This window comes from Argopecten irradians, chromosome 10 (genome assembly GCF_041381155.1).
Source record: "Argopecten irradians isolate NY chromosome 10, Ai_NY, whole genome shotgun sequence".
Lineage (NCBI taxonomy): Eukaryota > Metazoa > Mollusca > Bivalvia > Pectinida > Pectinidae > Argopecten > Argopecten irradians.
Genome location: NC_091143.1, coordinates 22,718,831 through 22,731,080, shown reverse-complemented (window position 1 = coordinate 22,731,080; position 12,250 = coordinate 22,718,831).

Sequence of the window (12,250 nt, the reverse complement as noted above, 5' to 3'; positions counted from 1 at the left end):
TGTAACAAGAAATGTTAACGGACGGAAGGACGGACGGACCACAGACCACGGCCCACGGACGAAAAGCGATTTGAAAAGCCTACCATCTGATGATGGTAGGCTAAAAAACGGAAAGATGAGGAAACGGTAATTTATTTTTTTTTGAAATTTTTTCCCCATGGCAACAGAAAAAATTCCCAAAATGGAGTGTCAGCAATAGCAAAAGGCACAACTAGGGCATTTGTCTAATGTATACAGAAAGGTTCAAGGAGTCGTGTTGAACGTTTTTTGAGTTATAGCCCGCAAAAAGATCTCGGACGGATGGACGGACAGACGGACAGATGGGGCCTAAAACAATATCCCCCACAAACGTGTTTCTCGGAGGATATCTAAACAGTTGATCAACCAAAAGACTTGCATTCCCAACTCAAACAGTTTAGATTGCAAATGTTCCTGACTTCCAGATTATGTCTACTTTGTCAATAATGTTATTTGTTCCCAGACTTTTCTGTCCAGATTGTGTGTTTTCTGGACTATGGGTATTAAAATTAGTGAATGTCCACTGTAACAAGAGATCCCAGAGGGATCTTGGCGCCCACCAAAGAATGATCTATATCTGACAAAGGAAAGATGGATCTTTTCTCTACTTTTTAAACTTTTTCAAACATACTACATATAAAATTTGAGACAGATCGCTTCAGTAACTTCTGAGAAATAGCAGTAACAAACTTCAACTATCAAAATCCAAGATGACTCCTTGGCGGCCATCTAGTTGATCAATCGGTCCCAAATCAAAATATGCACATTAAGGGCCCTAGGGGAACCGACATATTAAATTTGAAAAAGATCCCTTCATCACTTTTTGAGAAATGGGGATATCAAACCTTAACTATCAAAATCCAAGATGGCCGCCTGGCGGCCATCTTGTTTTTCCTTTCAGCCTCAAAATCTGTATGGCACAACTAGGGACCAAGGGTAACCTCCATGTGAAGTTTGAACAAAATCCCTTCAGCAGTTCTCAAGAAATATCGATAACAAACTTCAATTGCCAAAATCAAAGATGGCTGCCTGGTGGCCATCTTGTTTTTCCGATCTGCCTCAAAATCTGTATGGCACAACTAGGGACCAAGGGTAACCTCCATGTGAAGTTTGAACAAAATCCCTTCAGTAGTTCTCAAGAAATATCGATAACAAACTTCAAATGCCAAAATCAAAGATGGCTGCCTGGCGGCCATCTTGTTTTTCCGATCAGCCTCAAAATCTGTATGGCACAACTAGGGACCAAGGGTAACCTCCATGTGAAGTTTGAACAAAATCCCTTCAGTAGTTCTCAAGAAATATCGATAACAAACTTCAACTGCCAAAATCAAAGATGGCTGCCTGGCGGCCATCTTGTTTTTCGATCAGCCTCAAAATCTGTATGGCACAACTAGGGACCAAGGGTAACCTCCATGTGAAGTTTGAACAAAATCCCTGCAGCAGTTTTTAAGAAATAGTGATAACAAGCATTGTTTACGGACGGACGACGGACCACGGACGCAGGGCGATTTGAATAGCCCACCATCTGATGATGGTGGTCTAAAAATATGTTTAAAAACTATATTACATTTTTGACATAATTGATAATATGATAGTTTTATAAGCATTTCTGTAAACAAAATTTTTACCATATCAAAAATATGTTGATATCGTTTTTTGTCTAATATCAATCTATTAACAAAGTAAGTATGACGTCAATGTATGACTGGATCACCTGACATCTGATACCAAGGCACAGATATATAACTTAATTAATTTGTATATGTGTATATGTAGTAATGGATATGTCCTGAAAATAATAGGTAAAGGAAATAGAAATTAAAAAGGTGTCAGCAATTAATTTAACTGAAAGTACAACATGAAGATATAGTTATATAATATATTTTTTGACAAGTTTCTATTCTTGAAACTAACAATTATAATTGACTGTCAAAGTTGAAAAATTGAAATAAGTGTGTGGGAGTCAATGAAGTATTTTCATTTTCAGACAGTTTGATTGTGTCTGTGACCATGATTTGGATTGATTGATTTATCATCTTATTAACAGCCAAGGTCATTAAAGGACATGCCAAGGTGAGGAAAACAGTTTCCAGAGAAACACAACTGACCAGTGGTCAGTACCTCAAGGTCATTAAAGGACATGCCAAGGTGAGGAAAACAGTTTCCAGAGAAACACAACTGACCAGTGGTCAGTACCTCAAGGTCATTAAAGGACATGCCAAGGTGAGGAAAACAGTTCCAGAGAAACACAACTGACCAGTGGTCAGTACCTCGAGGTCATTAAAGGACATGCCAAGGTTAGGAAAACTGTTTCCGGAGAAACACAACTGACCAGTGGTCAGTACCTCGAGGTCATTAAAGGACATGCCAAGGTAGGAAAACTGTTTCCGGAGAAACACAACTGACCAGTGGTCAGTACCTCGAGGTCATTAAAGGACATGCCAAGGTTAGGAAAACTGTTTCCGGAGAAACACAACTGACCAGTGGTCAGTACCTCGAGGTCATTAAAGGACATGCCAAGGTTAGGAAAACTGTTTCCGGAGAAACACAACTGACCAGTGGTCAGTACCTCTAGGTCATTAAAGGACATGCCAAGGTGAGGAAAACAGTTTCCGGAGAAAAACAACTGACCAGTGATCAGTACGTCGTAACCTGGTAACTGCCCCATATGTTATTCAAACTTGCAACCCAGAGGTGGAGGGCTTGTAGTATTGTTGTCACAGCTTAACCACTCAGCCACCGCCGTCAGAGACCATGAACCCAAAGTTGAAGTCACATTAGTGGCTATTACTATCAATATCCTATTCACACTCGAGATTCTATTATTCCAAAGGTATGTAAAATTTGAACATCATAATATTCATGAGTGTGATATTGATTACCAGGTACATTTTTTTTTATTATTCTAAAAGGAATGCACTATACATAGATAGTACAATGTTAGCCATACCATCTAAATGCATACCTATTCAAAGTAAGAGCAAACATGGTAGCATACCCAATACAAAACGCAAAGTCATATGCGGTTTGATTGACAACTGGCGAACCATCCATTCTACCACTAGCCCTCCATCATTGAGCTGAGAACACACATGGGATAGTACACACAATATTTTTCTCTGGATACTCACACTTCCTCAACCTTCATAACCTCTCACATCCTTAGATGACCCTTTATCTGACCCTGGCTGTTATGATAAAAGGATGTCAAATAAAATTAAACACTCTTCATTATTAATCTCTGACATTGAAAAGCTTACACAGGGAGAAAATGGTTTTATGTATTTGATGGATTATGATTCAGAAATCCCAGACTTCCATTCCTGCCAAATTATAATCGAACTATGATTTAGGCGTTGGAGTCCTGGTCATTATAATACCAGGGTTGTGGTAGAAGTGCCTATAAACACCTTTTTATGGCGTTTGGAAATCCAGTATCCTTAACAGTAACAACGCATGGCTTTGTACAAATACCGAGCAATGTAAGCAGTGTATGGAGAATAGAGACCCATCTATGTTAGTTTATGACATATTCCAATGATCCCTGTGGTGCATTCACACAATTTACAAATGCAAATTCTTTTTTAATTGCATAAAATGTATATCTAGATTTTCCTTAACAAAATAATTCAAATTGAATCAAAAGAACGGAAGTTGGGTACTGTGATGTATATAGGGGCTCTAAGACTCGTGGACGCGGCCTAATTGCCAATGCCTCATTTACCGTAAGTTGATGCTCTGTGGTTTGTACAGTGGCACAGTTTAATACAACACAACAACTTGCACCCCGTTTGTGCTCCAGTGAAGCTTCACAAGCCTAATCTGTTTAAAAATTCCCAAAGCCTCAACCTCTGTGGTCACATTGCTACATTTACAATGGTTTAATTCGCCATCTCCAACACATGTTAGAGCGAGAAAAACATTAAAGAACACCAAAGCTGTAACAATTATATATTATAACTTTACAGAAAAACACGAAGGCTATATATCATGATTCACAATTAGATGTAATGTGTAAGTTGGTGGTGAGATCCTCATAGATTACTGACATGATGATTTATGATCGTCTCTAACACCAATGGGGCGTGGCATCAACTGTAAAAACTACATTGTAACATTCCTTTAAATCTTCAACAGTTTAGATGATTTCAAGACAAATAGCAGCTACAACTATAATATTCCAGGCATGCAATATCTGCACCTAACTGACACTCCTTCCTCATACCAATGAAATCTTGCTGTACTAAAATTTAATGATTTGTTCACATGTCCATAATGACAGGAAATCATTCAAAATCTAACAAATTGTTTAAAAAAAAACCCATCCTCAACTCCTTTCCTTGTTCAGTAAATCAGAGTGTGGTTATAATTGTGGTCTCCTTTTAAATGTTTTATATCTTTAAACAGACCTTAATTATTATGTCCAAATATTCAATATGTTACAAGTACATGTTTAAATCAAAGAAAACATTATTTATAAAAAAGTGACTTTAAGGAAAACTAAACCCAATTAGTATAGCTACAACTGGAGCATTTCCTTTACAATAGCCCAGGATTCAAACTACCTGTGTATCTCAACTCCTTTCAAGATAATGCAATAGAAGATAAAAATTGTTTAAATATCAATAATTATTTTAACAAGTCATTATAGTCAAGATTCATTTATCATAAAAAAAAAGTTCTTCCGGCTTTAGCCTTAGAAGAAATGGACTATCAAATTCAACATTACAAAGTCTGCAGAAAATCTTATTTAAAAATTTAAATGTTATATGATATCAGATATTATTGTTAATAGCAGACAGAAATGACTTAATTTCTCACTTTCCTCTCTGTAATTTATTATTTGCGAACGAATTTTGCCCGTCGGTTAATATTTCTAAAGTAACAACCAAACATCAACAATGATATGCTTCAATTTAATGCCAATGACTTGTCTATACAAATCACTTTCAAATTTTAATGTTATTCAAGACTTTCAAATTTAGTTATATATATCTTTATCACATTAATGTATAATAAAATGTGGTATGATTTGTCTATAAAGTTTTATAGTACCTTGTACAGCACTTCCAAGAAGAAATTAATATTTTATGTAATTAAATAGGTAGTTTCACAAAATCGATCATTACAATAATTTTTTTTATTATATAGTAAAACATGGTTATAATAAACCCAGTTCTTACAACAATTCAAGGTTTAAATGAAGGTATTTTTAATTCCATTTTAATGTTCCTATAGTATGTTTGTTATGTGATATAGTGATTTTCTTGGTACCTATAGGTGATGTTGGTATAAACATTTTACTGTATACATGTATGATGTAAATCAGCCACAATTTCAGCAAAATTTCAAAACATTCTCTATTTTTTAAAATTTTCTATAAGAGGAAAGCAAATCAAGTACCCAAGCTCCTATAACTTCTGTTGTTTGGTTCAATGGACAATTTTAAGCTAAGGTGTTACATTAAGTAGGTCCCTGACATGAATATATACAGACATTATAGAGCACCTGTAAGATCTTCTGCTCTATATTTATTTATGTCTCAGAGAGTTGATTTGTACTTTTGACTTGTGCTAGTTTCTGTCGGTAAAAGGAATAGTGTCAAATAAAAAGTAAAGAAATTGAGGTTAATTATTTGAGTGTGGAAATGAAATCTGTCATTCCTTGATGACTGGTGATAGTATCAGTGAGGCCCTGATGACTGGGAGAGTATGCACAGGAATGTGGAGGAATGTGTAGGCTATGAGGAGTAGTCAGTCACATATCAATGTTATCTACACTGATCAGCTAATGACAGTCACTGCTACACAGGCTCCGCCCACTTACATAAATAATGTCAATCAAACAAGTCTTTTTCGTTAACACAATTTTTGTTCTCTAACACACTTATTTCTAAGTTCTCAAACAGTGACAAATACAAATATGACTTGTCATCGGTATTCTAAAATTCAACTCTTTTTATGTCTCAAACACAGCTAATCCTAATTATAAACTGTGGCTCTTCTTCTCAAACAAAACTGTTTAGAAATATGACACTTCCTGATTCTCGAACAATTCTCATGATAAATTTTAATGGAAATCAATTTAAAAAAAAATATTTTCAGAATAAATTCTACTAAAAATTTTAATAAATCAACAACATCTATTTGTAGAGTCAGAACAAGACTGTGAGAATTTAACAAGAAACCAATAAGTTATTTGAAGAACTAAGATTATCTTAACCCTTTGAACTCCTATGTTATTTGATAATATGTTTACATTGAAGAGGAAAAATATTCCATTTATTTTTTGCATTATCTCCTTCAAATTTGAATGTAGGTAAGACAATATCTGGTGTTTTTACCTCACTGAAATGCCATTCTACTTACTGAGGAGGTAATTAATTCAGTATAGATTACAAGATCAAGGGGGTGCCCAAATTAACCATAGACCAAAAATTGCATGATGTACATACATTTCCTGTTAAGTAGATAAAGGAATGATTTTAGCATCAACGAAGAGTATCTGTCCTAGATATCTATGAAAAATGACAGAAAAAAACACATCTTGTAATGACATACAATAGTCTGTGTAAATCTGAAATGTAAATTCTGCGTCACTGATAAAAACACTGATTATACTGTAATCATTATCATTTCAAACTTGATCTTTACATGATGTAATTTTGAACAATGCCAGTTCATCTGAAAGTTACGGCATATATAATAAGTTCATTTATAGGTGAGTCTATAAATAGCATGTATCTATTGCACGCATTTTTTCCCTGCGAATATTTAACCTACTGACGACATACTGAAGGTTGAATAAATAGTATTCCATTGTTGTATCAATAGAAAAGCATAAGAATTTCAGCAAACAGTGTCAAATGGAGCAAGTTTTTGTGAATCTCTACTTCTTACTTGTATCAAATTTATCTAAAAACAGTAAGAAATTATAGATTTTTTAAAAGACACCTCACAGAAGGGTCCAAAAGATTTAACATATAGTCTCTGTAGGTGGGTTCATACATGTATAAAACAGAATAGACATTTTTTGTACAAAATTACATGTCCTATAATCCAAATGATATTGAGACGTGATGAAACACATGTAATCATCATTATTTACTTCTACAGTGCAGTAAAAAGGGTACACCCTGTCACAACAAGAAGCCAAGTAGTGTAATCTACCATTAACATTTTACAGTGATTTTAGTCATTATTAAATAACTTCGATCTATATGTTTTCATCTAAACATACGGTACCTAAACAGTGATTTTTAAGTACATTTGTGGCCGAATAAAGGCCCCTTCCTCTAGAGAAATTTTAATGTTTTTTCCCATTTTTGTAAATATTTTCCCAATTATCGTAAAAAAGTCACTAAAATATAAATTTTCCAAGAAAGATCATATGTAGTGTTTTTCCAATTCAAAAGGTACAGGCTCCTGATATTATTGAGTAAGAAAATCACCAATAACAGATAAAATCAAGAAGGACACACTAAAGATAGGAGTAACAAAACATGCCTGTTTCCCACTACATCAACGTGTAAAGATAGGAGTAACAAAACATGCCTGTTTCCCACTACATCAACGTATAAAGATAGGAGTAACAAAACATGCCTGTTTCCCACTACATCAACGTATAAAGATAGGAGTAACAAAACATGCCTGTTTCCCACTACATCAACGTATAAAGATAGGAGTAACAAAACATGCCCGTTTCCCACTACATCAACGTATAAAGATAGGAGTAACAAAACATGCCTGTTTCCCACTACATCAACGTATAAAGATAGGAGTAACAAAACATGCCTGTTTCCCACTACATCAACGTATAAAGATAGGAGTAACAAAACATGCCTGTTTCCCACTACATCAACGTATAAAGATAGGAGTAACAAAACATGCCTGTTTCCCACTACATCAACGTATAAAGATAGGAGTAACAAAACATGCCCGTTTCCCACTACATCAACGTATAAAGATAGGAGTAACAAAACATGCCTGTTTCCCACTACATCAACGTATAAAGATAGGAGTAACAAAACATGCCTGTTTCCCACTACATCAACGTATAAAGATAGGAGTAACAAAACATGCCCGTTTCCCACTACATCAACGTATAAAGATAGGAGTAACAAAACATGCCTGTTTCCCACTACATCAACGTATAAAGATAGGAGTAACAAAACATGCCTGTTTCCCACTACATCAACGTATAAAGATAGGAGTAACAAAACATGCCTGTTTCCCACTACATCAACGTATAAAGATAGGAGTAACAAAACATGCCTGTTTCCCACTACATCAACGTATAAAGATAGGAGTAACAAAACATGCCTGTTTCCCACTACATCAACGTATAAAGATAGGAGTAACAAAACATGCCTGTTTCCCACTACATCAACGTATAAAGATAGGAGTAACAAAAAACATGCCTGTTTCCCACTACATCAACGTATAAAGATAGGAGTAACAAAACATGCCTGTTTCCCACTACATCAACGTATAAAGATAGGAGTAACAAAACATGCCTGTTTCCCACTACATCAACGTATAAAGATAGGAGTAACAAAACATGCCCGTTTCCCACTACATCAACATATAAGATAGGAGAGTAACAAAACATGCCTGTTTCCCACTACATCAACGTATAAAGATAGGAGTAACAAAACATGCCTGTTTCCCACTACATCAACGTATAAAGATAGGAGTAACAAAACATGCCTGTTTCCCACTACATCAACGTATAAAGATAGGAGTAACAAACATGCCTGTTTCCCACTACATCAACGTATAAAGATAGGAGTAACAAAACATGCCCTACATTTCCCACTACATCAACATATAAAGATAGAAGTAACAAAATCATGCCTGTTTCCCACTACATCAACGTATAAAGATAGGAGTAACAAAACATGCCCGTTTCCCACTACATCAACGTATAAAGATAGTAGTAACAAAACATGCCTGTTTCCCACTACATCAACGTATAAAGATAGGAGTAACAAAACATGCCCGTTTCCCACTACATCAAACGTATAAAGATAGGAGTAACAAAACATGCCCGTTTCCCACTACATCAACATATAAAGATAGAAGTAACAAAACATGCCTGTTTCCCACTACATCAACGTATAAAGATAGGAGTAAACAAAACATGCCCGTTTCCCACTACATTCAACGTATAAAGATAGGAGTAACAAAACATGCCCGTTTCCCACTACATCAACATATAAAGATAGGAGTAACAAAACATGCCCGTTTCCCACTACATCAACATATAAAGATAGAAGTAACAAAACATGCCTGTTTCCCACTACATCAACGTATAAAGATAGGAGTAACAAAACATGCCCGTTTCCCACTACATCAACGTATAAAGATAGGAGTAACAAAAACATGCCTGTTTCCCACTACATCAACGTATGAAAGATAGGAGTAACAAAACATGCCTGTTTCCCACTACATCAACGTATAAAGATAGGAGTAACAAAACATGCCCGTTTCCCACTACATCAACGTATAAAGATAGGAGTAACAAAACATGCCCTTTCCCACTACATCAACGTATAAAGATAGGAGTAACAAAACATGCCTGTTTCCCACTACATCAACGTATAAAGATAGGAGTAACAAAACATGCCCGTTTCCCACTACATCAACGTATAAAGATAGGAGTAACAAAACATGCCCGTTTCCCACTACATCAACATATAAGATAGTAGCCCGTTTCCCACTACAAAACATAAAGATAGCCATGCCTGTTTCCCACTACATCAACGTATAAAGATAGGAGTAACAAAACATGCCTGTTTCCCACTACATCAACGTATAAAGATAGGAGTAACAAACAATGCCCTGTTTCCCACTACATCAACGTATAAAGATAGGAGTAACAAAACATGCCTGTTTCCCACTACATCAACGTATAAAGATAGGAGTAACAAAACATGCCTGTTTCCCACTACAAAAACGTATAAAGATAGGAGTAACAAAACATGCCTGTTTCCCACTACATCAACGTATAAAGATAGGAGTAACAAAACATGCCCGTTTCCCACTACATCAACGTATAAAGATAGGAGTAACAAAACATGCCTGTTTCCCACTACATCAACGTATAAAGTAACAAAACTGGAGTACTACATCAACGTATAAAGATAGGAGTAACATGCCCGTTTCCCACTACATCAACCTAAGGGCATATGGTCAATATTTGGAATCCATGGCGTATGACGGAATCAACTAAAAAATATCTAATATCAAGCAAGGTGTAAGGCATTTTGAAATTATATGACAAAGGATTAGAACTACCATGATTAAATTATGCATTTCAACAGGTGTATCTGTGTACAGAAACTGCTCTTTTCTTTATTGTTAAAGTTACAAATGTAATGATTGATGCTTTTGATAAAGACACTGTAAAAGTGTAAAGTATTGGTGAAACTTGGCAAAAGATGCCTGAATCTTTGGTAGTATTTAGAGGGAGGTAACTCACTGAACAACTAGTAACTATTTATTTACCTAACATTTTTGTTTTATTAGTTTATCACCCTATTAACAGCCAGGGTCATTTAAGGACGTGCCAGGTTTGTTGGTGGAGGAAAGCCGGAGTACCCGCAGAAAAACGGGACATTTTAACTGTAACGTTTTTAACGGGTGTTACATAACCCCAGGTTCGCTCCTGTCCAGTATCATGGATTTATTAGATATAATTGACAAACACTTTGTAAAAGTTCTGGGTATGGTTGGTTATTGTAATAGTAAGAGATGCAGATAAATAATGACATCATACCTGTGTACAGAAGTCAGGGCCTCGTCAGGTTGGTAGGGGTTGTAATAGTAAGAGATGAGATAAATAATGACATCATACCTGTGTACAGAAGTCGGGGCCTCGTCAGGTTGGTAGGGGTTGTAATAGTAAGAGATGAGATAAATAATGACATCATACCTGTGTACAGAAGTCAGGGCCTCGTCAGGTTGGTAGGGGTTGTAATAGTAAGAGATGAGATAAATAATGACATCATACCTGTGTACAGAAGTCGGGGCCTCGTCAGGTTGGTAGGGGTTGTAATAGTAAGAGATGAGATAAATAATGACATCATACCTGTGTACAGAAGTCGGGGCCTCGTCAGGTTGGTAGGGGTTGTAATAGTAAGAGATGAGATCTTAAATAATGACATCATACCTGTGTACAGAAGCCGGGGCCTCGTCAGGTTGGTAGGGGTTGTAATAGTAAGAGATGAGATAAATAATGACATCATACCTGTGTACAGAAGTCGGGGCCTCGTCAGGTTGGTAGGGGTTGTAATAGTAAGAGATGAGATAAATAATGACATCATACCTGTGTACAGAAGTCGGGGCCTCGTCAGGTTGGTAGGGGTTGTAATAGTAAGAGATGAGATAAATAATGACATCATACCTGTGTACAGAAGTCGGGGCCTCGTCAGGTTGGTAGGGTTGTAATAGTAAGAGATGAGATAAATAATGACATCATACCTGTGTACAGAAGTCGGGGCCTCGTCAGGTTGGTAGGGGTTGTAATAGTAAGAGATGAGATAAATAATGACATCATACCTGTGTACAGAAGTCGGGGCCTCGTCAGGTTGGTAGGGGTTGTAATAGTAAGAGATGAGATAAATAATGACATCATACCTGTGTACAGAAGTCGGGGCCTCGTCAGGTTGGTAGGGGTTGTAATAGTAAGAGATGAGATAAATAATGACATCATACCTGTGTACAGAAGTCGGGGCCTCGTCAGGTTGGTAGGGGTTGTAATAGTAAGAGATGAGATAAATAATGACATCATACCTGTGTACAGAAGTCGGGGCCTCGTCAGGTTGGTAGGGGGTGTAATAGTAAGAGATGAGATAAATAATGACATCATACCTGTGTACAGAAGTCAGGGCCTCGTCAGGTTGGTAGGGGTTGTAATAGTAAGAGATGAGATAAATAATGACATCATTACTGATAACATAGGAGTCAGGGCCTCGTCCGGTTGGTAGGGGTTGTAATAGTAAGAGATGAGATAAATAATGACATCATACCTGTGTACAGAAGTCGGGGCCTCGTCAGGTTGGTAGGGGTTGTAATAGTAAGAGATGAGATAAATAATGACATCATACCTGTGTACAGAAGTCGGGGCCTCGTCAGGTTGGTAGGGGTTGTAATAGTAAGAGATGAGATAAATAATGACATCATACCTGTGTACAGAAGTCAGGGCCTCGTCAGGTTGGTAGGGGTTGTAA